The sequence below is a fragment of the Nomascus leucogenys genome, unplaced genomic scaffold (assembly GCF_006542625.1).
Source record: "Nomascus leucogenys isolate Asia unplaced genomic scaffold, Asia_NLE_v1 001012F_73339_qpd_obj, whole genome shotgun sequence".
NCBI classification, from domain to species: Eukaryota; Metazoa; Chordata; class Mammalia; order Primates; family Hylobatidae; genus Nomascus; species Nomascus leucogenys.
In genome coordinates this window covers 22458-47601 of record NW_022096598.1, presented here as the reverse complement: position 1 = coordinate 47601, position 25144 = coordinate 22458, and the positions used below count along the sequence as shown (strand labels likewise).

Genomic DNA, 25144 nt, shown 5'->3' with positions numbered 1-25144 from the left:
GGACCCTGGACAGGCCGTGGTGAGAACAGCCCAAGGATCATGGCTGGGGACCGTGTCTGGCTTCATGGAGGAAGTCACATGGAGTGCCTTCTCCAAGAAGATGGCCAACACCCTGCAGGCAGCCCGCTCCACTGCGCCCATCTCAGTCTGTACAAGTGTGGGATTTCACTTGGCAGATCCCCAAGGCAGGAGAGGAAAGGAGGAAAGCTAACCTAACTCCAGGCTCTCCATGGATGCCAACACCTAGAAATGTCTGACAGGAGGCAGGCGTCCTTGGCCCCAATGAGGCTGTGGGCCATCCCTGCAGTCCTGGCTAGGCAGCCGAGAGGCAGGCCTTGTGGATGCTCCGGGCACAGGTGTTGAGCAAGGTGGTAACCGAGTGCTTGTCCGGGAGCTGCGGCTGCCTGGAGGTCACGCAGTGGTGCACCGACCTGAGGAAGGGGTTGGTGCCTGCAACAGAACAGTGGGCATGAGCCTGCGGCAGCTGGCGCTGCACCCACGCGCCCTGCACACCTGGCAGTGCTCTGGGAAGTGGCAGCCCCAGGACTGGCTGAAGCACCAGGAGGAGCCCTGCACGCTGCCCGCCTGGCCGTCGGGCTCTCCTCCCAGAGCCTCATCGTCAGTGAAGAACTGAATCTGAATGGGACTTGGAGCCCAGGGCTTTGCCTCTGACAACCTTGGGGACCCAGCCCTGGCTCTGCTGTGTGTCAGCTCTGGGCTCAGGGAGACTGACCTCTGCCAGCATGACTCTCTGGAGCCACATCACCCAGATGGGGCCTTGTGTGCCCAAGCTACGGTAGGACCTGTCAGCTCCGCTGAGCTCCCTGGTGGCCTCTGGGAGAGGTGGGGTCTGTCCTTGAGCCGTAGGCTTTCTCACTCCTCAGCCACTGAACACAGCCACCCTGGACAACTGACCTGACACAAGATGAAGGGGCAAAGGGACACAGAAGAAGAGCAGAGACCCCTATCTCTCAGGTGACCAATGGAAAACCCGCTCCTGCCCACACAGGGGGAGCCAGAAGAAGGGAGGAAGGGGCCTGAGCCGGGGAGGGGCACAGAGGCTGTCCCTGCAGCACTGGAAGCCTGGTTTTCCAGAATGACCGCTGCCTGCCCCCGGCCCCCAGACAGCTCCTCTGGGTCTGCCCACTGTACAGCCACTGCCGGTCCATCCACAGTGGACTCTGGGTAGGGTAGTCGGTGGGCACATGGTGGCACACTTGGGAGGTCCTTGTCGTTTGCAACACACAAGGCTGTACCTGTGACCCAGACAAGCCCTGGCCTGCCCTGCCTCACAGCCCTGCTCCCCAACAGGACTCTTCACACCCTGGGAAGTTCTGGTCAGGCTTGTGGTAAAGCCTGGATGTCTCTCTGACTCTCGGACTTCCAGACCTGAAGCCCAGAGTGCCCTGCATCGATGGGTGCCCAGAGGTCCTGCCTACTACCTCCCTAGGGCCCCAGGCAAGCAGAGCCGCATCTGTGTTGGAAGGTGAGGGTGTGTGGGCTCTGGCGGTGGGGGCAGAGGCAATGGCCAGTCTGTCCTGGGCTTGGTGTATGTGAAGACAGAGCAGACAGCCTGCCGGGACGTGAACACAGGATGGGGTCTGGGCACTGTGCCCTCCGGCTTGGACAGCAGAGGCCTGGGGCTGCGGTCGGGGGTTGCTCTCCTGCGCCAGCCTGGCCCTCCTGGACACTCGCCCACCTTGCAGATCAGGTGGACGGTGCCATTGTTGCTGCAGGGAGAAGGGTCCAGGTTTATCATGCACTTGGGGTCCAGCCTGGCCACCAAGCCCTGGAGCATGCTGGGGATGCTCTGCCACTGGTCGTCCTCATGCCTGTGCTTCTGGGTGCATACCACCACGGTCTTGGGGAGGCAGCATGGTGACCACATTGGATACACATGGCCCAGGGCTGGCCAGCTGCCCTCTGCAAAGCCCAGCCCAGCTGGATGTACGTGATGAGTGGGTCGTGGATGGCAGTCATGGCTGGAGCAAATGTGCGGTACAGGGAATGGTTGAAGAGGGTGAGTGGATGTTGGCCAGGACAGCATCCAGGAGCTGCTGGCATAGGTACTGCTGTTTGGTTGGCGGCACCAGGGGCAGTGGGCTGGAGGTAGGATGGACATGGTCAGAAGCCCGGGACCTGAGGGTTCTCCGTTTAGGGGGCCTTCCCACCCCAGGCCAGTCCTCACTCACAGCCAGATTCCCAAGGCCTCTCTCAGAGCCTCCACCCTTGTGCAGACAATGTTGGCCGATCCTGGGTATAATCCCCCATCCCCACAGCCTTGTCCTCCCCAGAGTCCCTGCCCCCTGTGACCCATGGGGGCTGCAGACAGAGGGTGACTTCTCCCACATTCTCACCCAGCACAGCAAACCTGGCCTGGAAGAGGCCTGGTGGGCAGAGTCTCAGGTCAGGCCCAGCCCCTACCCGGCCTGACCGTGAAGGCCCCTCCAGTGGTGCTCCCAGGAGCTCTCAGGGGAGCCCCGGTTCCCCCAGGGGTCCCCAGCATCCCACTCACCACCGCCATGTCATTCTTGAGTTTCTCCAGGGTGATGTCACACTTTGGCAAGGTCTTCAGGGGACCTGCAGAGATAGGGGACTTGGGTTGAGTTCCGTGCTGGAGGGCTGGGAGACATGGCAGGTCTCAGGCTCCGATCTGGGATCCCAACCACTGCCACTGGGCCTCGGCCCTCAGAAACCTCTGCAGGAGCTCCCTTCAGCTGACCAGCTGTTCCCAGACCCAGAGTCTAGGCAGGCGGCCCTCACCCCCAGGAGTGCCCATCCCTGTTGGCAGTGAAGCAATGGGTCAAGAGAAGGGACCGTGGCCAGCCAGGCCCTTGATCAGGCTGGGAAGGGCTCAGTTGGACCTAGGCCAGTCCCTGTCCTGCTCAGTCCTATAACCCTAATGAAGAATCAACTCAAGAAGGCCTGGAGGACCACACAATAGTGACTGGCATTCTCTCTGGACAAGCAGAACAGAGAGACACTTCTAGATGGGGATGGGGGGACAGCCTGAGTTTAGGTGACAGGGAGGTATAGGTCAACGCCCATGCAGTTCTGAGGTGTCGCCCGAGCTCACAGCAGCCCGTGGCCAGTGGCCCTGCCTTCCACCTGCTTCTCACCAGCACCATCTTGTTTCATTTTCATGACAGCACACATGGGCTGCAAATGGGGTAACTGAGATGCAGTCGCCTGCCCACGGTCACCGGGAAGTCAGGGGCAGAGCTCCAGGTCATGCTCAGGCCCGTAACGGCCAGCTGATTGTCAGGCCACTGCAAGCTGGGCCACCAGCTACTGGCTGGATGAGACCCGGCAGTGATGGGCCAGTATGAGGGCCACAGCAGTGGTCAGGAGTAGGGCAAAGGCTGGGCACTGGCCAAGATGAAGCCTGGGCTCAAAGCCCCAGCACACACAAGAGTGGAGCCTTGGAGGCCTCTGTCCAGGGCCCAGAGAGCTGCCTGGGGCCTTTGCTAAACCCACATCATCACCAAATGCCCATCCATGGCTGGGCGACCCACGCCCTTGTGGACCCTATGTTGGCTGTGGGCAAAACTCACTGCTTGGAGTGGTCTGTCACAATGTCCAGAAGGCTCTTCATCTTGCTCAGGCCCTTTTTTCTGTCTGGGACAGCAGAGGGGACCCTAAGACATGAGCCCGGTGGCATTCCCAGGGCACTGGCTCCCACCCTGGCCACAGCCCACCTTCATTCTTCTCGATCTTGTTAACCACGCGGTGCAGGGGCTTGATGCGCTTGGACAGCTGCTTCAGCGTGTCCCGGTATAGCTGCTTCTCGCCTGGCTGGAGCCAGCTGGACTCATGACAGAGCTGGGGTCACTGCAGGACTATGGGTGGGTGAGGCCACAGCCCTAGACCCTCAGGTGGGGAGCTTGGGCTCTGAGGGCTCCAGAGCTCGCATGAGTGGTACTACCTGAGGCCTTGTAAAGGTGAGGGGTGACCTAGCACCTCAACCCGCCAGGCCGTGTACAGCTCACACGATGGAGCTGTGGGTCCCATGCCTGGCTTACCAGGTGTGTGTAAAGGCCTAGGGGAGGGGACACTGGAGTTCTGTGGGGTTTGTGCTGTTTCTGGGTGCTGGGAAGGCTGCGGTGTGGGGCTGGGCGGGAAGCTACGGGGGATGGGGCAGGGCTGGAGCTGCAGCCAAGTGGGAGAAACATGGGAGCTGGGCCCAGGCAGGGCAGCCACCAAACTCACTCTGCAACAAACCACATTGGTGACCATTCCCCATCCTCCTTCCCAGGCCAGCTGGGCGGGGACCTCACCCGAAACAAAGGGTGGGAAAACTGGCAAGACCAGCACCACAGCACAGGCCCAGCATGGGCCAAGAGCACACATAGCTGGTGTCCTGCGTCTGGAAGGTGGTGGGATGGCAGCGAGACTGCAGGGCGGACACTTCCTTCAGCTAGAAGCCTCATGAGCACACCAGCTGGGTCTGCACCAGCTGAACACACCAGCTGTTCCGTGGCTGCTCACTTTCCAAATACCAAGAAATGGAAAGAAAAGGGAAGTTCGGCCGGGCACAGTGGCTCATGCTTGTAATCCCAGCACTTTGGGAGGCTGAGGCAGGTGGATCAGTTGAGGTCAGGAGTTAAAGACTAGCCTGGCCTGTCTCTACTAAAAATACAAAAGAAAAATTAGCTGGGCATAGTGGCACGTGCCTGTAATCCCAGCTACTTGGGAGACTAAGGCAGGAGAATAGTTTGAGCCTGGGAGGTGGAGGTTGCTGTGAGATGAGATCACACCACTGCATTCCGGCCTGGGTGACAGAATAAGACTGTGTCAAAAGAAAAAAGAAAAGGGAAGTTCTAGGCTGGGCGTGATAGCTCACGCTTGTAATCCCAGCACTTTCGGAGGCCAAGGTGGGCAGATCTCTTGAGGCCAGGAGTTTGAGACGAGCCTGGCCAACGTGGTGAAACCCTGTCTTTACTAAAAATACAAAAATTAGCCGGACATGGTGGCACGTGCCTGTAATCCCAGCTCCTTGGGAGGCTGAGGCAGAATAATCACTTGAACCTGTGAGGCAGGGGTTGCGGTGAGCCGAGATCTCGCCACTGCACTCCAGCCTTGACAACAGAATGAGACTGCATCAAGAAAGAAAAGAAGAAAAGAAAGAAAAAAAGGAAAGAAAGGAAAGAAAGGAAAACAAAGGAAAGAAAGGAAAAGAAAGGAAAAAAAAGAAAGAAAGAAAGGAAAGGAAAGAAAAAAGAAAGAAAGAAAGAAAGGAAAAGAGCATCTCATTTTCCTGCTGGGCTCGACCTGCGGTGTTTAGATGAAGTGAGGTCCTGGACAGGGGAGGGATGGTCCGAAGAGGCAAGAGGAGCAGCTTCCACCGGCTGGGCAGTCACCAGGTATCACCACCAGGCTGGCTCTCAACACACACCACGTCTTTCCTCTGCATGAGAGACCAGGACAAGGGAGGCCCCAGCAGGCCTGAGGACATGTGGAGACACACAGGGAGGTGTGGCAGACAGGCTCCAACCTTGTCACACAAGGTGGTCAGCCTCCCCCAGCTGTAAGTGAACATAACTTCTGTGGTGTGTTTCACACAAGACTCCATCTAAGAAAGAAGGTGACTGCTGGGCACGGTAGCTCACACCTGTAATCCCAGCACTTTGGGAGGCTGAGGAGGGCAGATCACCTGAGGTCAGGAGTTCGAGATCAGCCTGGCAAACATGATGAAACCCAGTCTCTACTATACTTTTACTGATAAAGCAGACAATGAACATAATGTACAGAAATCTTGAGAACGAATAGACATCAAAAGCACAAACAACAAAACCAAAGTTGTAATTACATTAAACTTGTCAAAAGCACAAGCACCAAAGGCAAAGATGTAATTATATTAAACTTAAAACCTTCTGCAAAGCAGAGGAAGCAATCAGTAGAAGAAACAACTCAGAATGGAAGAAAATATTTGCAAACTATGCATCAGCCAAGGGGTTAATACACAAAATATATAAAGAACTCAAACTACACAAAATCAAAAATACAAATAATCTGATTTTAAAAAATCTGCCCAAAACCTTTGTCTCCCACCATTATTTCCCCACCTTTTCCCGACTGCCTTTGGCCCCACTCCCCCTCGCCATCCATCTTCTTCCTCCATCTACCCCAAAACTTTTTCCCCACCATTTCTTCCCCCACCATCATTTTGCAAAGCCTTCTCTACTCTCCCGCTCACCACCCTTTTCCCCATCCATCTACCCAAACACTTTCCCCAGTTTTCTCCCACCGTCTTTTCCCCTTCTCCCTGGCCACCTTCTTTTTCCCCGTCCCACTCTCATCACCATCTTTTGCTCCTTCATCTAAGCAAAAATACTTTTCCCCATCTTTTCCCAAAGCCTTCTCCCCACTCCTGCTGCTCACTCTTTTCCCCCTTCATCTACCCAAAAACTCATCGTTTTTCCCCCTGCTCCTCCTTGCCACCCTCTCCCTTCCCCATCTACCCGAAAACATTTCCCCATAGCCTTTTCGCAAAGCCTTCTCCCCACTCCTGCTCACCTCCTTCTTTTCCCCCTCCATCTACCCCTCAAAGTTTTCCCCACCGTCTTTTCAGTCTTTCCCCCTTCCCACTCGTCCTCTTCTTTGCCCTATCCTGCTTGCCACTCTTTTTTGCCCTCCATCTACCCCAAACTATTTTTCCATTTTTTTCCCAACCCTCTTTCCCCACTACCTCTCGCCACCGTCTTTTCTCCTTCTCGTCACCCTTCTTCCCCCCTCCATCTACCCAAACACTTTTTACCTATCGTCTTTTCTTTCTCCACCGTCTTTCTTTTCTGCCCACTTCTTTCTGCAAAACCTTGTCTTCCTCCCGCTGGCTACCCTTTTCCCTTCCCCCACTTGTTACCCTCTTTCCCCCTCTGTCTACCCAAAAACTTTTCTCCCCACTGTCTTTTCACGAAACCTTCTCTCCCTACTGCTCACCCCCGTTTTCCCCCACCCTCTTTCCTCCTCCCCCTTGCCACCCTCTTTTCCTCCTCCATCTACCCATAAACTTTTTACCCACTGTCTTTCTGCAAAACCTTCCCTCCCTCCGGCTCCCCACCCTGTTTCTCCCCATCTACCCAAAAACTTTTTTTCCCACCATCTTTTCCCCACTGTCTTTTTGCAACGCCTTCTCCTGCTCGCTATTCTCTTTTCCCTTTGTCACGAACCACCCTCTTTACCCCCCTCCATCTATCCCAAAACTATTTTCCTCCTCCTACCGCTGACGCCGCACTGCTTTCTCCGTCGCCATCACCACCAACCGCAGCGAGGCGAGCCACGCTGCTGCGGCTCCAGCCTCCAGCGTACGGCCAGTGATTACCGATTCCCAGTCCTCTAATTCGGGCACTGAGCAGCTCTACAGGAAGATACGGGAACCTGGAAGGACCTGCCTTCCCTTCAGGATCATTCATATACTGAGGTTATATATATATGCGGGTTCCTGGACTGCATGTTCTGATTGGATGAGAAAAACCCTCCAGGGTTACTCGGATTGGACTTTATTATCATGTTCTGATTGGATGAGAGCAAGTCTTAAGATGACCAATCACAGCATGAAAATAAAGTCCAATCAGAGTAGGCCTAGAGGTTTTTCTCTCATCCAATCAGAACATGTAGTCCAGGAACGCATGTGCTCAACCTCCATATATAAAACACGGTGAGGCCGGCTTCAGGTCATTTCGGGTGCTTTGGTGGCGGTGTTGTGTGCTTTGCTTAGAGGACTAGGAGAGGGGGCCACCGTCTGCTGCCGGCTGGAGCCTGGGCGCTGGCTGCCTCTGGTTGGTGGTGGCGACAGAGCAGTAGGAGGGCGGCCGGCAGCGGGAGCTTCTCTTGCCGGGCAGGAGGAAGAGTAGAAGTCAGAGGCACCCACGAATGCTGGAGGCTGGAGCCTTCGCCATGTCGGCTCGCCTTGCTGCGATTGGTGGTGAAGTCAGACACTGCACCTCGGCCAGAGTGGTAGACATGTCGTTGGGTAAGTGAGTTTTTTGCGGCTGCACTGCCCGCCTCTGGGGGCAGGGCTTGGGTGTCATTTTGGGGCTCACTGCCCGAGGCTGCACTGCCTGTGGCAGGCGGCTGGTTGGGGGTGCACTCTGGGGTTGTATTGCTGGCGGTGGGGGGGTTGGCTGGCTATCGGGGGCTACACTGGCCGCGGTGGTGGGGGTGGTGGGGGGAGGCAGGTTGTGTGCACTAACGTGTACTGCTGGTGGTGGGTGACAGGTTAGGGGTGCTATTTTCTGTTCTACTGTCTGCGGCAGCGGTTGGGTTGGGTGGTTATCTGGAGCTACAACGCTGGCAGTGGGCGGTGGTTTAGGGGTGTTAGAGTGCTCCACTGACCTCACTTGGGGTGTACTATCAGGAGTTGCACTGCCTGTGGTGGGGTGGGGGGTGCTGTGTAGTGCAGCAACACCTGTGGCTGGGTCAGGCTGTGGGCACTGTAATGTGCTACATTGCCTGTGGGGGGGTGGCTTGGGAGGGGTACTGGGGTTATACTGCCTGCAACTGGCACAGGATGTGTTAGGCGTGCTAACCGGGGGCTACGCTGCTGGTGGCAAGGAGCAGGTTAGGGGTGCTGTCAGGGGCTACGCTGCATGGCATTGATGGGCTGCAGAGGTGGCAGCAACAGCAATCGTGGTGCCGCCTCCTTTCTCCTTCCAGTGACCATTCTTCTTTTCCCAGATTCCAGACTCTAGAGGGTGATCTCCTCCTGCTCATGCAATTGTGAGCATGGCAGGGCCCCCACACGCACTGTGGTTCTGTGGCCCGCGCCTCACGCTGTGTGTTTCGGAGACCACCTGGGACTGCTGGGCAGGGAGGGATTGGTGGGCATCATGGGGCACTGTGGGGCCAGGGCACTGTGGGTGGAGGTGTCAGGAACAGGAACCAGCACTTGGGTGGGGAGGGCTGGCTGGGTCTGAGTTTCTCCTACTCCTGCTGTTGGAGGAGTGCAGCCCGGGTGGGCCCAGCAGTTTCTGGCCAGCTGCACCTGGATGGGAGCGGTTTTGGCGAAGGCCCTCACACCCACTCCAGGCCCCAGTTCCTGGCCAGCTTTTGCCAGAAGGAGAGGCTGGACTTTGGAGGGTGGGTGTGAGTGCCTTCGCTGAAACTGGTCCTTGCCACCCAGTGGCCAGCGTGACAAGGTGAGGCTCTAACACTACCACTCCCTGCATCCCATTCTAGGCTTTTCTGGCTTTGCCCTCCCAGCTGCTCCAAGCCAGGCTGGAGGAGGAGGAGAAGGAAGAGTCACCTGTGGTAAACTGGAGCCTGCATATGGTGTGGCTCTGCAGCTGGTCTCATGAGATTGGTGGCAGTGACAGACTGCAGCTCGACTGGAGTGGTAGGAGGGTGCCCGCGGGGGCAAGGTGGTAGGAACCTTGTAGGGTGGGCTGCTGCATTGAGGGCGGCAGCAGTTGTATTGGCATCGGTGCTAGTGGTGGTAGCAGCAGCAAGTCTGTGGGTTGGGAAGGGGGCGTAGGAGCATTGCAAGGCCCAGCCCAACCTGGGGGTGGGGAGGAACCTGCGGGTACTGTACTGGGCCTCGGTGGCAGTGGTGGAGGCGCACCTAGGGAAAGGAGGAGTCCTCCCCCTTCTCCTGCAATCTCTGGAGGGTGCCCTCCTCCTGCTGGTGACCGAGCCAGGTGTGAGGGGCAGAATTGTCTCATTCTTAACAAAACTTAAGGGGTGACTATTTGTGTATTTTTTTTGTTCCTTTTTTGTTGTGATAGTCTCGGACTTTTTCAAATTTCATGAATTGGGGAAGGGGATAAAAGGTATCGTGATAGGCCTTCTAATTCCCACACTTGCTCTTTTTTCTAGTCTGTATTGCCTTCTCGTCTTCTTGTTTCTCTTCATTTTCTTTTGATGCTGCTTCTATTTCGTGTTTCTATTGTGGTTTATTCTTCTCTTTTTGTTTTCTTTATGCCAAGCAATGGCCTTAACAAACAACAAACCGAAACTGAGTTAAAAAGAAACTGCTAGTTTCTGTGTTGTATTTTTAAAATAACTGGTCTCTTACTATGTTTTAGAGGTGAGGAAAAAAATCAGTTGTATTAGTTACTTGAATAGGTATGCTTTCATGATCGTGTTAACCCACTTATGCCTAGTGTTCCGTTATTAGAATGCTGAGCATGAGGAAGTTACTTAACATCTTACTGCTCAGGGTCATCGACAAGGTCTGATTTTTCACTCATGCAAAAATTCAAAAAATTGCATCCTCTGGCATTAAGTGGGCTAATGGGTTGTAAGTAGTTACTCAAGGAATCAAAAAATGAAGCATCACATAAAATACTGGTAGCAAACAGCCATTTCATCTCACATTTGTCTGGAGCTATGCAAGAGTCATGGGGGTAATAAGTTCCAATTTATGAGATTATTAAGTGAACTGTATTCTCTTCATTTCATGTCTTTGCCACCATTTTCTTTTTTTCTTTCTTTCCTTTTTTTTTTTTTTTTTGAGACGGAGTTTCACTCTTGTTGCCCAGGCTGGAGTGCAATGGGGTGATCTCAGCTCACAGCAACCTCTGTCTCCTGGGTTCAAGTGATTCTCCTGCCTCAGTCTCCCGAGTAGCTGGGATTACAGGCATGTGCCACCATGCCCAGCTAATTTTGTATTTTTGGTAGAGACGGGGTTTCTCCATGTTGTTCAGGCTGGTCTTGAACTCCTGACCTCAGGTGATCCACTTGCCTCAGCCTCCCAAAGTGCTGGGATTACAGGTGTGAGCCACCACACCAGGCTCGCTGCCACCATTTTCAAGAGTATTGTCACCTGCATGAGCAAACCTGGTTCATCACCACCTCTTTGCAAGAGAAAAAGGAAGGGGGGAGAATCTCGTGTAACTTTTTTTTTTTTTTTTGAGATGAAGTCTAGCTCTTGTCCCCAGGTTGGAGTATGATGGCGTGATCTTGGCTCACTGCAACCCCCACCTCCTGGGTTCAAGCAATTCTGCCTTGGCCCCCTGAGTAGCTGGGATTACAGGTACCTGCCACCACTCCCGGCTAATTTTTGTATTTTTAGTAGAGACGGGGTTTCACCATGTTGGTCAGGCTGGTCTAGAACACCTGACCTTAGGTGATCCACCCTCCTTGGGGAACAGATGGTGTTTGATTATATGAGTAAGTTCTTTAGAGGTGATTCATGAGATTTTGGTACACCCAACACCTGTGCAGTATACACTCCATTTGTAGTCTTTTATTCCTCACCCCCCCACCTTTTCTCCCAAGTCCCCAAAGTCCGTTGTAGTATCCTAATGCCCTTGCATCCTCATAGCTTAGCTCCTTCTTACTAGCGAGAGCATACGATGTGTGCTTTTCCATTCTTACGTTACTTCACTTAGAATGATAGTCTCTGATCGGCTGGGAGCGGTGGCTCACGCCTGTAATCCCAGCAGTTTGGGAGGCTGAGTCAGGTGGCTCACAAGGTCAGGAGATCAAGACCATCCTGGCTAACATGGTGAAACCCTGTCTGTACTAAAAATACGAAAAATTAGCTGGGCATGGTGGCGGGCTCCTGTAGTCCCAGCTACTTGGGAGGCTGAGGCAGGAGAATGGCATGAACCTGAGAGGCAGAGGTTGCAGTGAGCTGAGATCATGCCACTGCACTCCAGCCTGGGCGACAAAGCGAGACTCCGTCTCAAGGAAGAAAAAAAGAATAATAATAGTCTCTGATCCCATCCAGGTTGCTGTGAATCCTGTTATTTTTTTCCCTTTTTATGGCTGAATAGTATTCCATGATGTATATCACAATTTCTTAATCTGCTCATTGATGAGCATTTGGGCTGGTTACATACTTTTGCTATTGTGAATTGTGCTGTTACAAACTTGCGTGTGCTGGCATCTTTTTTATATAATGACTTCTTTTCTTCTCTGAGTAGATACCCAGTAATGGAATTGCTGGATTAAATGGTAGTTCTACTTTTAGTTCTTTAAGAAATCTCCACACTGTTTACTATAGTGGTTGTACTAGTTTACATTCCCACTAGCAGTATAACAGTGTTCCCTTTTCACCAAATACCCACCAGTATTTTTTATTTTTTGATGTTTTGATTGTGGCCATTCTTGCTGGAGTAGGCTGGCATGGCATTGTGGGTTTTTTTTTTTTTTTTGAGATGGAGTCTGCTCTGTCGCCAAGCTGGAGTGCCGTGGTGTAACCTTGGCTCACTGCAACTTCCGCTTCCTGGGTTCAAGGGATTCTCCTGCCTCAGCCTCCTAAGTAGCTGGGACTACAGGTGCCCGCCACCACTCCTGGCTAATTTTTGTATTTTTAGGACAGACGGGGTTTCACCATGTTGGCCAGGGTGATCTCCATCTGTTGACCTTGTGATCCACCCACTTCAGCCTCCCAAACTGCTGGGATTTCAGGTGTGAGCCACCACTCCTGGCCTGACATTGTGGTTTTGATTTGTATTTCCCTGATTATTAGTGATGATGAGCATTTTTTCATGTTTGTTGGCCATTTTTTATATCTCCTTTTGAGAATTGTCTATTCAAGTCCTTAGCCCATTGTTTGAAGGGATTGTTTTTTTTTCCTGTTAATTTGAGTACCTTGTAGATTCTGGATATTAGTCCTTTCTCAGATGTATAGATTGTGAAGATTTTCTCCCATTCCGTGGGTTGTCTGTTTATTCTGCTAATTGTTCTTTTGCTGTGCAGAAACTTTTTGGCTTAAGTAAGTCTCACCTGTCTATCTTCATATTGTTGTTGCACTTGCTTTTGGGTTCTTGGTCATGAAGTCTCTGCCTAAGCCAATGGGGTTTTCCAGTGTTACCTTCTAGAATTCTTACGGTTTCAGGTCTCAGATTTAAGTTGACTTTTGTTTAAGGTAGGAGATGGGGATCCAGTTTCATTTCTTGGGATGTGGCTTGCCAATTATCCAAGCAGCATATATTGAGTAGGGCGTCCTTTCCCCACTTTGTTTTTGTTTGCTTTGTCAAAGACCAGTTGGCTGTAAGTATTTGGATTTACTTCTGTGTTCTCTATTCTATTCCATTGGTCTATGTGTTTATTTTTATACCAGTATCATGCTGTTTTGCTGACGATGGCCTTGTAGTATAGATTGAAGTCAGGTAATGTAATGTGTCCAAATTTGTTCTTTCTCCTTAGTCTTGTTTTGGCTGTGCCGGCTGTTTTTTGATTCCATATGAATTTTAGAATTATCAGGAGTCACCGGGCGCTGCGGCAGCTTCGGGGTAACTTGAGGGCGCATCCTGGGGAAGAAACACCTCCTGTCCATGGCACTGGCTGCTGAGGACAGCGCTTTGGTGTGGCTTCTCCATGGCCCAGCTTCTTTGGAGCGTTTTTCTTTCATGGTGAGTACAGAAACTTTCGTTTTCTGGAATGTTCTGTGTATTTCTGCTAGATTCTCACTCCTTGTTTCTCTCTTGATATCTTACCATTAATTTTACAGTAGTACTCATTCCCTGAGGGCTTTTGAGGTTGGACCGTGTAGGAGGCTTTAGGGCTGTTTCTGAGGGAGACTCCCCCTGTAGACAGACAGAGAGGAAAGCTCTGGCTGTGGGAGGAAGGGGAAGCCCAGCCCAGGTGGGGTGTAGGGGCCAGGCCCCTGTTTGGCTGCCTTGCTTTCAAAAAGCCTCAGATGGAAAGGATCCAACTTAACCTCCAGGGTTTGCTGATTTTTTAAATTGTTTTTTTTTTTTGGAGATACAGTCTTGCCCTGTTGCCCAGGCTGGAGTGCAGTGGTGGATCTCAGCTCATTGCAACCTCCATTTTCTGGGCTCAAGGGATTCTCCAGCCTCAGCCCCAACAGTATCTGGGCCTGTGCCACCATGCCCGGCTATCTTTTTTTTTTTGTATTTTTGGTAGCGGCAGGGTTTCGCCATGTTGCTTGGGCTTGTCTCAAACTTCTGAGCTCATAGCAATTCTTGTGCCTCAACTTCCCAAAGTGCTGGGATTACAGGCATTAACTACTGCTCCCGGTCTGGTGAATTTTTAAGTCTGTGTCTCTGCCGTCGGGACATAGGGGGTTGCATTTCTCCACTCCCTGCAGTGCTTGCCTAACTCTGTTCCTCTAGTCATGGCCACCTGACCGGGGGAAGGGACCCTTTGTGTGGTTTACTGTCCTGTGCAGAAATGTCTATTCAGAGTCCCTGCTCAGTTTTGGGTGGATCATTGGTTTTTTGGTTGCTACTTAGTACTGGTAATGTGTTGCATATTTGCTATAACAACCCCTTAGTTAATGTTATTAATGTGATTCCTCAAAACGTTCTCCCAGCCTTTCTTTTTGGGTTCATTGCTGCCTTTTCCTTGGAAAAACTTTTCACTTTGATATAGCCATGCGTGTTTTTTTATGGCCAGGCATGATGGCTCATGCCTGTAATCCAAGCACTCTGCAAGGCCAAGGTGGGCAGATCACTTGAGCCAAAGAGACCAACCTAGGCAACATGGCAAAACTTCATCTCTACAAAAAATACAAAAAAATTAGCCAAGCATGGTGGTGTGTGCCTGTAGTTCCTTCCAGCTATTCAGGAGGCAGAGGTGGGAGGATCACTTGTGCTGGAGAGGTCAAGACTGCAGTGAGCCATGATCATGCCACTGCACTCCAGCCCGAGTGACAGAGTCCATATAGTTATCACTTCTATGTTTCCCTCAAATTTTCCAACTTTTTTTTTGAGAGAGTCTCATTCTCTCACCCAGGCTGCAGCACAGCGGCGTATCAGGGATTGTGAGTCCTACAACTTAGTTTCTATTTCTCAGGATTCCTTAGACATTCAGGGCCATTTGTGGTTCCATGTGAGATCATCAGCATTGTGTATTCACATTTCTTAAATTTCTGTGCATCATAAAGTATATAATTAGAGAGTCTGCTGGGACTGTTGTTCCTCTGGGACGTTTCTATTCATGTATATTTTTAGTAATGATCAAATCAGGGTACTTGGCATATCTGTTCTCTCATACAGGTATTATTATTCTTCTGTGAAAACATTGGAATTGCTCCCTGTAGCTTTTTTGAAAAATACAGTATTAACCAGAATCACCGAGCTGTGGTATAGAGCACAAGAATGTATCTGTCCCAACTAACTGCAACTTTATTTCCACAACCAATCCTCCCATTCCCTCCTTCCCCTCTCCTCAGAAAACCAATACTTATCGAAGGCAAAGCTTTATGGATTCCATATAAGTGAGATGAATCTGTGCTTGTTTTTCTATGTCTGGTTTATTTTATTTAACATATTTTCCAGGTTCATCCATGTGGCTCCAAATGAAAATTACATTACTTTGTTATGGATGAAGAGTATTGCGTTGTGGAGATACACTGCAGTTTCCTCATCCCCTCATCTGGGTGGACAGGTAGGTTGATTCCATATCTTCTATATTGTGAATACTGTCATGAAACATGGGAAGGCAGGTAACTCCTTAAGGTACCGGTTTCCTTTGCTTTAAATGCAGTGTGAGGAACATCCCAACTTTTTCACAGTGTATTCGCTAATTCACATTGGCATCAATAGCGTATAAGAGTTTCCCTTTCTGTAAGTCTACACTGGCTGCTACCTTCCAAAAATGTTAATTGCTGTTTTGGGTAATATTCATTCTCAGTGGAGTTTGATGGTATCTGATATTGGAGTGTGATTCTGACTTACATGTTTGGAGTGATTAGTGATGTGGAGAATCTTTTTTTTTCACCTATGAATCAGTTTCATGTGCTTGGCGGAAGCGATTGTGCAGGTCCTTTGGATATTTTTAGCTTGTGTATTTTTTTAATCTTTCCCCCACTTAGTAGCTTTAGTGCTTGAATATGTTAGATAACAACCCCTTCCAAAATTACGATTTTCCACAATTTTAACCCAGTCATCCTTTCCGCCAAGGTAAGATGCTTTCTTTTTGGGTTCATTGTTTTCTCCCCCATGCAGAAGCTCTAAAGTGTTGGTCTCACAGTTTTTTATTTGCTTTTGTCAGCAGGGATTTCAGTGTCCAATCAGAGAGAGAAAAAAGGGATCACAAAGTCATTGTATGGTGTATAGGTATTTTGCTTGTAAGCGAGACCATGTGGTGTTTGGTTTTCTGTTAGATTGTGTTAGTTTGCTTAGCATAGTGACCTTCAGGTCCATCCTTGTTGCTGCCAAGGGCATGAATTTTTTTTAAGCTATGTAGGATGTTGTGGTATCCATGTACAGCAGTTTTAAAACATGTAATCAACTGTTAAGGGGGACATAGGTCAATGTTATTTTATATTTCCATGTGAACAGCACTTCCAAGAACATACCCATGCCTGTGTCATTTTGAAAGGAGGATTTATGATTTATTTTCCTTTGTGTAGATACCCAGTTATGCGATTGCTCGTTTGGATGGTAGTAGTTAAATTCTTTGAGGAACCTCCAAACCACTTCTCATAGTGTGAGAACGTTTTTATTCCCACCAAGAGTGTAGCAGTGTTTGCTTTCCTCCACTGCCTTGCCAGCATGTGAATGCTTGGACTCAGGACAAATGGCCATGCTGACCGGTGTGAGATGGTATCTCAGTGTGCGTGAGAGTTGCATTTCTCTGATGATGAGTAACGTTGAGGTGTGTGTTCATGTTCTCTACCCATTGTTTGAATGGTTTGTTTTTCTGCCTCTTGATTTTTTTAAGGTCATGTTAGAGTCTGGCTATCAGACCTTGGTGAGAAGCATAGTTTGGGAACATTGTCTCCCATCCTGTAGCCTGTGTGTTTACTGTGCCGGTGATTTATTTCGCTATCTGGCAGTATTATTGTTTCTTAGGCCTAGCTTGTCCTCTTGGTTTTTCTTGCTGTTGCTTTTTGTTTAAATGCTTTTCCAAAGCCCGTATTGAGAAAGATACGTCCTAGGTTTCCTTGTAGGGCATTCATAGTTTGAGGTCTTCTGCTGAAATCTCCCATTCATCTTGGGTTAGTTTTTGCATCTAATGAGAGTTAAGGCTCCAGTGTTGTTCATCTGCATGTGGCTAGCCACCTAGCCCAGGGCCCTTCATTGCATAGGGAGCCTTTTGTCCATCTGACCTTTGGTGTTTCGGCATGGCTTTGGAGTTTCAGGGCGTTTTGTGGTCCCACGGGAATTTTAGCATTGTTGCTTTATGTTGTTTTTAAGAAACAAAATTAGCCCTGTCCTAAAGATGTACAACTAGACGGTAGAGTGGGACATTTGGTTCCATGCATGCATCATATAGGGATGAAATCAGGGTATTTAGCGTCATTTTTTGCCTTGTAGAGTTTTCATGTCTTTGAGTGAGGAGAGCGAGAACCCTCCTTTCTGGCTGTCTTGAAAACTACACTTTGGTAAAGTTTTCGCTAATCATCCTGCTGAGGAATAGAACAGCAGGTTTCATTCCTCTTACGCAACGTGTCACTTGGTACCTGTTTCCTATGCCCACCCATGCCCAGCCTTCTGTTCCAACCCTGGCAAGCACGATGGTGCTTTGTAGGTCTGTGTGAGATAAAGTTTCCTAGATTCCTCATGAGTGAGATGATGCGAGGTTTGTCTTTCTCTGCCTAGTGTGTTTCATTTAACATAATGTTCTCCAGGTTCCACAGTGTTGCCACGGATGACCTGATTTCAGTACCCGTGTCTGGCTGAAGGGTATCTGGTTGTGACTGGATACTGCAGTTTCTGGATCTCATCCTCTGTGGGTGGACAGGTAGGTTGATTCCTTATCTTGGCTATTGCGACTGGATCCACAGTCAGCGTGGGAAGGCAGCTGTGTCTTCTGTGTACTGATTTCATATGATTCCAGTAGCAGCACAGCTCAGTGAAATGGTAGTTGTAATTTTAGTTGTCTGAGGAACCTCCAGGTGGCCTCTGTAGTGTGCATACTAATTTACCTGTTAACAGATGTGGATAAGAAAGCTCACTTCTCTGGAAATTCAGAGCAGCTTCTTTTAAGATACACGAAGGTCTTTGTAATACTCATTCCACCAAGAGAAACACAGTATCTGAGTCTTGTTCTGATTTTCATTTTTGCCATGATTAGTGATGTTAACCAGGTGTTAACAAGCATGCTTGTTTTCAGTTTTATGTGTTCTTTGCAGAAAAGCCTCTTTGGTTTCTTTATCCAGTTTTGGTTTGGTAATTAATTTCTGTTTTCTGGTGTTTTTTGCTAGTTAGTAATGTTAGTTACTTTTACACGTTTTCCAAAAAATGCCTCATCAGCTGTGTTTTTCTCCAAACGCTTTTTATCATCCTTTGTATGTTTCTTTCTTTTCATTCATTCGTATTTTTCATTCTTTCTTGCCCACAAGCCATGTAGTCTGATGCAGTTTCAGGTGTGTGCAGTGTTCTGGTTTTCCTTTACGTTGGTGACTGATGAAGTTAAAGAAATTCACTAGCTTATCAATCTGTTGCCAGTGAGTTTTGGTTGTTGCTTGTTTGTATTCTTTTTTGTCTTCATTTTTTTGTTTTAATTTTTGCAAACCATGAGCATAGATCCAAGTTGACCCTGGTATCTGCACACTATATGCTTTCTTCTTAGAGAGTGACTTTATCAAGTTATGGGTATAGGTCTTTCATTCATGTTTAATGAATTGTTGCGAATTTCGCACAATAAGGACCCTGTGTTATTTTGCCTAGGGATATCCAGTTCCCCCAACACTGTATTGGACAGACTCTCCCTTCCCAGGGTGACTTGTGGTTCTTTCCAAACATGTGCTTTCTGTTGTGTTGTGAAAGGAAAATATCTTGGTCCCCTAAAATCACTAAGGAAAACTCAGGCTGGGAACTGCTTAGGGCCAACCTGCCTCCCATTCTATTCAAAGTCAGCCCTCTGCTCACTGAGATAGATGCATATCTGATTGCCTCCTTTGGAGAAGCTAACCAAAAACTCTAAATAATGTAATTATTTGTGTATCACTTATCCGTGACCTTGAAGCTCCCTCCCTGCTTCCAGTCTTCCTGCCTTTGCTTAAAGTTGTTCCACCTTTCCAGAACGAACCTATGTACTTCTTAACATGTATTGATTGTTGTCTTATGTCTCCATACAATGTATAAAACAAAGCTGTGCCCTGACCACCTTGGGCACATGTTTTCATGACTTTCTGAGGCTTTGTCATGAGTGTGTCCTCAACCTTGGCAAAATAAACTTTCTAAATTAACTGAGACCTGTTTCAGATTTTCTGGGTTCACCTTTTGGTAACCACAGGGGGATTCTGAGTGGAGATGCTCCTGACCTTTGGCAAATCTCCTGTCAGTGCTTGGGACCAGTGTGAGCCCACTTTATGACCCAAACCAATAGGACAATTTGCTGAGGTCTGAGAGCACCCCCCTCCAGAGAATCCCTCATCTCCAAAACTTTGGTCAAGATCTAGAGTTTTACTTGCGTCCAACAAGACAAGTTTTCATACCTCCATGATGTTGGCAGGCAGGTACTGTATGGAGTTTGAGCTCACTTTTTCTAATAGGCAAATTTGTTTTGTTTGTTTCTGCTTCTAGGATAGTAGAGAGCAGTTTACAGCCTGAGACCCATCACTAGGTAAGAAACCAGTTTTGGATTCTGTCTTGCAAATTCCTTTTCAAGAATAAAGTTAACATTTAACAACCAGCCGGTGTTAGAGTGCTCAGAAATCATATGATTTGTGTGACCATTGTTAGTTTAGCAGCATTTTGTCCTCGCTGAAATATGGTAATAAGATTAAGAGTTTTGTTTAAAGGAGCACAATTGTGTAAAAGTCAGCTTAATTAAAAGGGTAACATCCAGATGTGTGTGCATGTGTGTGTGTTTGTATTTGGAAGACCTTCATGGTTTTGGTTTTTTTGTTTTTTTGACTCTCCTAAGACCTTGTCTTTTTGTTGTTGTTGTTGAGCAAATGTGTTTTTTTTTTTTTGTCTTTTTTTTCTCAGTTGAGAAAATACTACTCTGTTTTCACCTGATTTTTCTTGACTAAAGTAGTTATTGCAACAGAGGCTACTCTTGGGTTTTTAAGGAAGAGTGTAGTTTAATTTTATGTTTAATTTGGCTCAAAGAAAAATATTAGTGTCTCCCTCTAGCAGCACCAGACTCTTTCTGTGCTTTATGAAGTAAATTTTGCTATTTGATTTTCACATGAGTTGTTTCCCTTAACGTTCAAATTTAAGGCTGTTTAGTTGACAGCTGCCTAGGGTTGTGAAACAAGTTATCAAGAATCTGAAAGTCTAAGACAGAAAAAAAGGGGGAGGTCTTTAAATCTGTAGAATGTACTGTGACAGCCCAATGCGTTCACCTTGCCCTCTGCCTAGAGAGAAGCGATTTATCAAGATAGAGGAATTGCAGTGGAGAAGGAGTAACTCACGCAGAGCTGGCTGTGTGACAGACCAAAGTTTATTACTCAAATTGGTCTCCCCAAGCATTCGGGGATATCAGAGTTTTTAAAGATCTTTGGTGGGTAGGGGCTTGGGAAGTGGGGAGTGCTGATTAGTAGTCAGGTTGGAGATGGAATCATAGGGGGTCGAAATGAGGTTTTCTTGCTGTCTTCTATTCATGGGTATGACGGCACAACTGGTTGGGCCAGATTACCGGCCTGGGCAGGGTCTGCAACACATGTCAAGCCCTGATCTTAGGTTTTCCAGGAGTGATGTGATGTCACATGTCAAGCCCTGATCTTAGGTTTTCCAGGAGTGATGTGATGTTACCTGCAGGAGCAGTTTGGGGAGGTTCAGACTTTCGGAGCCGGAGACTGCATGACCTCTAAACTGTACATTCTAATCTTGTAGCTAATATGTTAGTCCTGCAAAGGCAGACTGCTCCCCAGGCAAGAAGGGATTCTTTTCAGAAAACGGCTGTTATCAATCTGCTTTCAGAGTCAAACCATGAACTAAATTCCTTCTCAAAGTTAGTTGAGCTTACACCAAGGAAAGAGCAAGGACAGCTTAAGGGTTAGAAGCAAGATAGTTGGTTAAGTCTGATTTCTTTCAGTGTCATAATGTCCTTAGTTACAGTTTTGCAAAGGTGGTTTCAGTACTTCCATAGATATGCCTGATAGATTTTTAGATGTATTTTATGTATTGTGTGCAGAATGTTAAACTACTAAAAATATATAAAAGCTCTAATTAATTGGCTTAAAGAAAAATAAAAGCACTTAAGTTAGATACTAAGAAAGACTTGTCAAATGCTTTTTCAACTTTATGTAACTTAAGCAAAATCTTTAATAAGCTAGCTTTAAAATTATTGGTAAAATAACATTAGAAATATCTTAAAAATTGGCAGCATACATTTTTGTTTACCTTTAGTTATCAACCAATTTCATACATATTCCTGCCAAATTCTATAAGGTGTCAAAATTTGGCATTGGGGTTTCAAAAGTATAAACCCAGCCCAAAACAGAATGATCTTTACTTGTGTAATTTTTAATAAGTAAGACATTGATAGGAGTTTAATAAAAACAGCTGCATGTTGAATTTAGTAAGATTACCAGCACTTCTAATCCTGTGGCGTTTGGCAGTCTAGTCCACAGACAATAAGGAAACGACTGTGACTGCCTTTGTTTCAAAGCTAAACTATAAACCAGTTTCCTCCCAGTGTCAGTTCGGCCTATGTGGAGGAATGAACAAGGACGGTTTGGAGGTTATGAGCAAGACGGAGCCAGTTAGGCCAAATCTTTTTTCACTGTCCCAGTTATAATTTTGCAATGGCGGTTTCATAACTTTAAATCATGACTATCACAGATTTCATAAATCTAGGTAAACAATTAAAATAGGTAAATGTAATGGGATAAATACTTGTAGACAAACTGGTCATAATTTAGAATATAAAGTTAAATAATAGATATTTCATTATTTGGGTATTTTCCAATAAACATATATTGTAGGAAAACATTCTTGCTAAAAAAGTCTTTTTTTCTAAAAAAAAAAAAGAACAAGTTTTGTCTAATTCAAAGCTTATTTAAAGTTATGTATAAAACAAGGTAAAAGGAACCAGGAAATAAAAAAATGTAAAGAAAATTATAAAGAGGTAGTTTTTGAGGTAAAAAGAGCTTAAAGAGAAATACTATGATATAAGAAAGAATCCTGTATAGTAAGTTTAGTCCTAAAATAAAATAACTGGTTGTTTAAAAAGAAGGGATATTCAGAACAAATCAGAAAGTCTGACCATGTCATGAACAGTGTAAGTCACAATGAGGATTTACATATTTAAAAAATCCAAAACCTTTTATATAATAAAGTTGTCATATTAAATTTTGGTTTACTTAGGAAAAAAACTGAGATTTTTTAAAATTGAGGTTATTACATCCATGCATCTTCCTGTACATGCTTTCAAAATCCTTGCAACACTGTTACAGGGCTTTTTAATTCCTATGTCTAAAAACGAAAACCAAGTCCTGCTAAACCTTAAACACCCACTGCAATTAAAGCCTCATCTTCAGGCCTGATAGAAGACGCCAATTTAAATAAATGCTGCATTCCTGAGACACAGGGCAAGAAATGAAAGCTATTCAACGCCTCAAGACCCAGGGACTATTGTAAAAGAGGTGGGAGCATAAGATTGTAAGGGCCGATTTTGAAAGATAAAGTTGGTTCAGTTTCTCTATACATTAATTATTAATGTCAAAGGCACACTGATGCAAAACCAGTAAATGGACGCCTGTGTCAGATTAACAAGGTTTTCTTGAAGCATTTACCAACTCCTTAGTACAGGTTATAAAAGGCTTATGGAAGTTATATTTTATAATCAAGATTACATTTTATAGATTGTTTAGAAAATTTTTAAAAACAAATGTAATTGGCTTCATGCTGTTTTTATTAGGGCTTCTTGTTTAGAAAATTAAGTCTCCTGTCTCAAAGGATGAAGGTTTTCACTTTAAAAAAATCCTTGAATTATCACTTTGGTTAAGTAAATGACTTTACAATGACCTGTAGTCCTATTTTTTAATATCAAGTGTTTTAAACATTTTATATTTGACAAAGTTTCCAAAATCAAATTTATATATTGTGTCTTTTTCTATCCTAAATAGAACATTAGTTTTTCTAAAGTCTAAAAATGACATAATTTGGCTTATCTGGTATAAAATTTATACAGGAAGTATTGTCAAACAAGAAATGGTGTTTGGCTTTCTTTCATATCCATTTGTATAAATATGTTATTGGTATGTGTTCCAAAATGATGGGAAACTCCTGTAATTCTGATATAACTTAGTGTACATTATTCATAATAATCATAATTGTTATGTTAAAATTATTGTGTGCCACGGAGGTAACAAATTCACTTGTCAATTGTATCTTTTAACTACAGCTGCCTTTACTTTTTTTTCATCCACAGACAGTTGTCTTGTTTTGTCTTGTTTCAAACCCTCTTTATAAGGTGGGTTTATAATCAGCTGTAGGACTCTAACAGGTGCACTTAAATTCAGGTTTTCTGATAATTTTGGAAATTGTTACATTGGAATAAAGCAAAAAATTTTGGAACTCTCATGGAGAGCTGAAATGTTCATGACTATCAAACAGAACAGGAGCTAATTGAAATAACTGAACCAATAGAAAACTGAAGTAATCTTTGCCTTTTTGCTTAAAACATTGCCGATCCTTTTAGTTTTTCAGAGTTAAGAAAACTTTTAAGTTAGTTGCAGCTTTTAACAATAAAGTATACTCCTGTGAACAAAATTTGGAGCATATTTGTTTTTCTCTACCTAATTTCTCCAGAATTTGGAAATGGGGGGTATTCTTAATTTATGGCAATAGAGTTATTTGCGTAAGTGCAATAAAAATCTGTTTTATTTTGCGATAGGACACAGTTGGAGAATTTGGTTATTTTATCAAGGGTTTGACTGAAATGGTGTGCTTTCCTTCAAGGAATCAAACCTGACTTACAGAAGCCAATAAAGCCATTGGAAAAACTGGCCTCATATTTTGTGTACACAGTCCCTGTACAGGGTTTCTGACCTGTGGTATATAAAGAATGTCACTTTCTGACAGGTGCAGAAGCCCCAGGTTTATCTTGGAACCTCAAGAGGAGAGGAAATTCACTGAAATCATAGGTATTTGATGGCAGAAATCCATGGCTGGGCTTGGCTTTAAAAAAGTCTTGTCTAAGATTCTTCCCATGGAACAAAGTTCCATCAAAGCCAATTTAAAAGCCTGTGTAAAAAATAATTATTGTTGCACTGTATGCAAATAATTAGGCCAAGAATAATAAAGCAAATCAGTTCTAACATGATTTATCTTTAGTAAAAATGGAAAACTGCAGAGAGAAAAAATTATGTTTCAAAACTACAGTAGACCTGTTTTTAGGTTCTAGTCTTGCCTAATGTTTTTTCAATTTTTATTATTTTCTACAATTGGGACCGAATTCTAATTTTTCTTGGCCACAAGTCTTTAATGTTTTCAATTTTTTTTTCAATTATTCCTAACGTGGAGTCACTGAAAACTAAGCTGTGCTTTCTTAAAACCCTGCGAACTGAAGCCAGACAACTTAAACTTCAGAAGAAAATAACAACAACCTATTTACATACATAAGCCACTTTCATACCTGCCTACTGAGGTATGGACTGCAGAGTAATGTGGCTTACATTGATTTTTCCAGGATTGTTCTTTTGTTGTTGTTGTTGTTTTCTCCCTTCCTCCCCCCTATTTTAACTTCACAGGATGTGAGACTTCACAACTTGCTAAAAAATGAGGTTTTGGGACCTACCTATCTAGGAATAAACCCTCCTAGCCATGAGAGATCAGATGAAACCCAAGACCAGAGACTCATTTGCTTGTAAAATGCTTTTTCCAAACGATTTTTTAAAAAGAAAAGGGGGGAAATGTGAAAGGAAAATATCTTGGATCCCTGAAGTCACTAAGGAAAACTCAGGCTGGAAACTGCTTAGGGCCAACCTGCCTCCCATTCTATTCAAAGTCACCCTTCTGCTCCCTGAGGTAGATGCATATCTGATTGGAGATGAATCAGAAACTCAGAAGAATATAACCATTTGTGTATCAGTGATCTGTGACCTGGAAGCTCCCTCCCTGCTTCCAGTCTTCCTGAGTTCGCTTCAAGTTGTCACACCTTTCTAGACCAAAGCAATGTACTTTTTACATATATTGATTGATGTCTCATGTCTCCCTAAAATGTATAAAACCAAGCTGTGCCCTGACCACCTTGGTCATGTGTCATCATGACCCTGAGGCTGTGTCACGAGTGTGTTCTCAACCTTGGCATAATAAACTTTCTAAATTAACTGAGACCTTCATTTGAGTTTGCTGCCGGACACCCTCACTGTGTTCGTTGGCCTGTG

At 46.3% G+C, this 25144-nt stretch overlaps 1 pseudogene; it reads right to left on the bottom strand.

The window, feature by feature from the left end:
- Positions 1-313: 313 nt before the first annotated feature.
- On the bottom strand, positions 314-13300 carry LOC115830467 (annotated as a pseudogene).
- Between the last annotated feature and the right edge of the window lie 11844 nt (positions 13301-25144).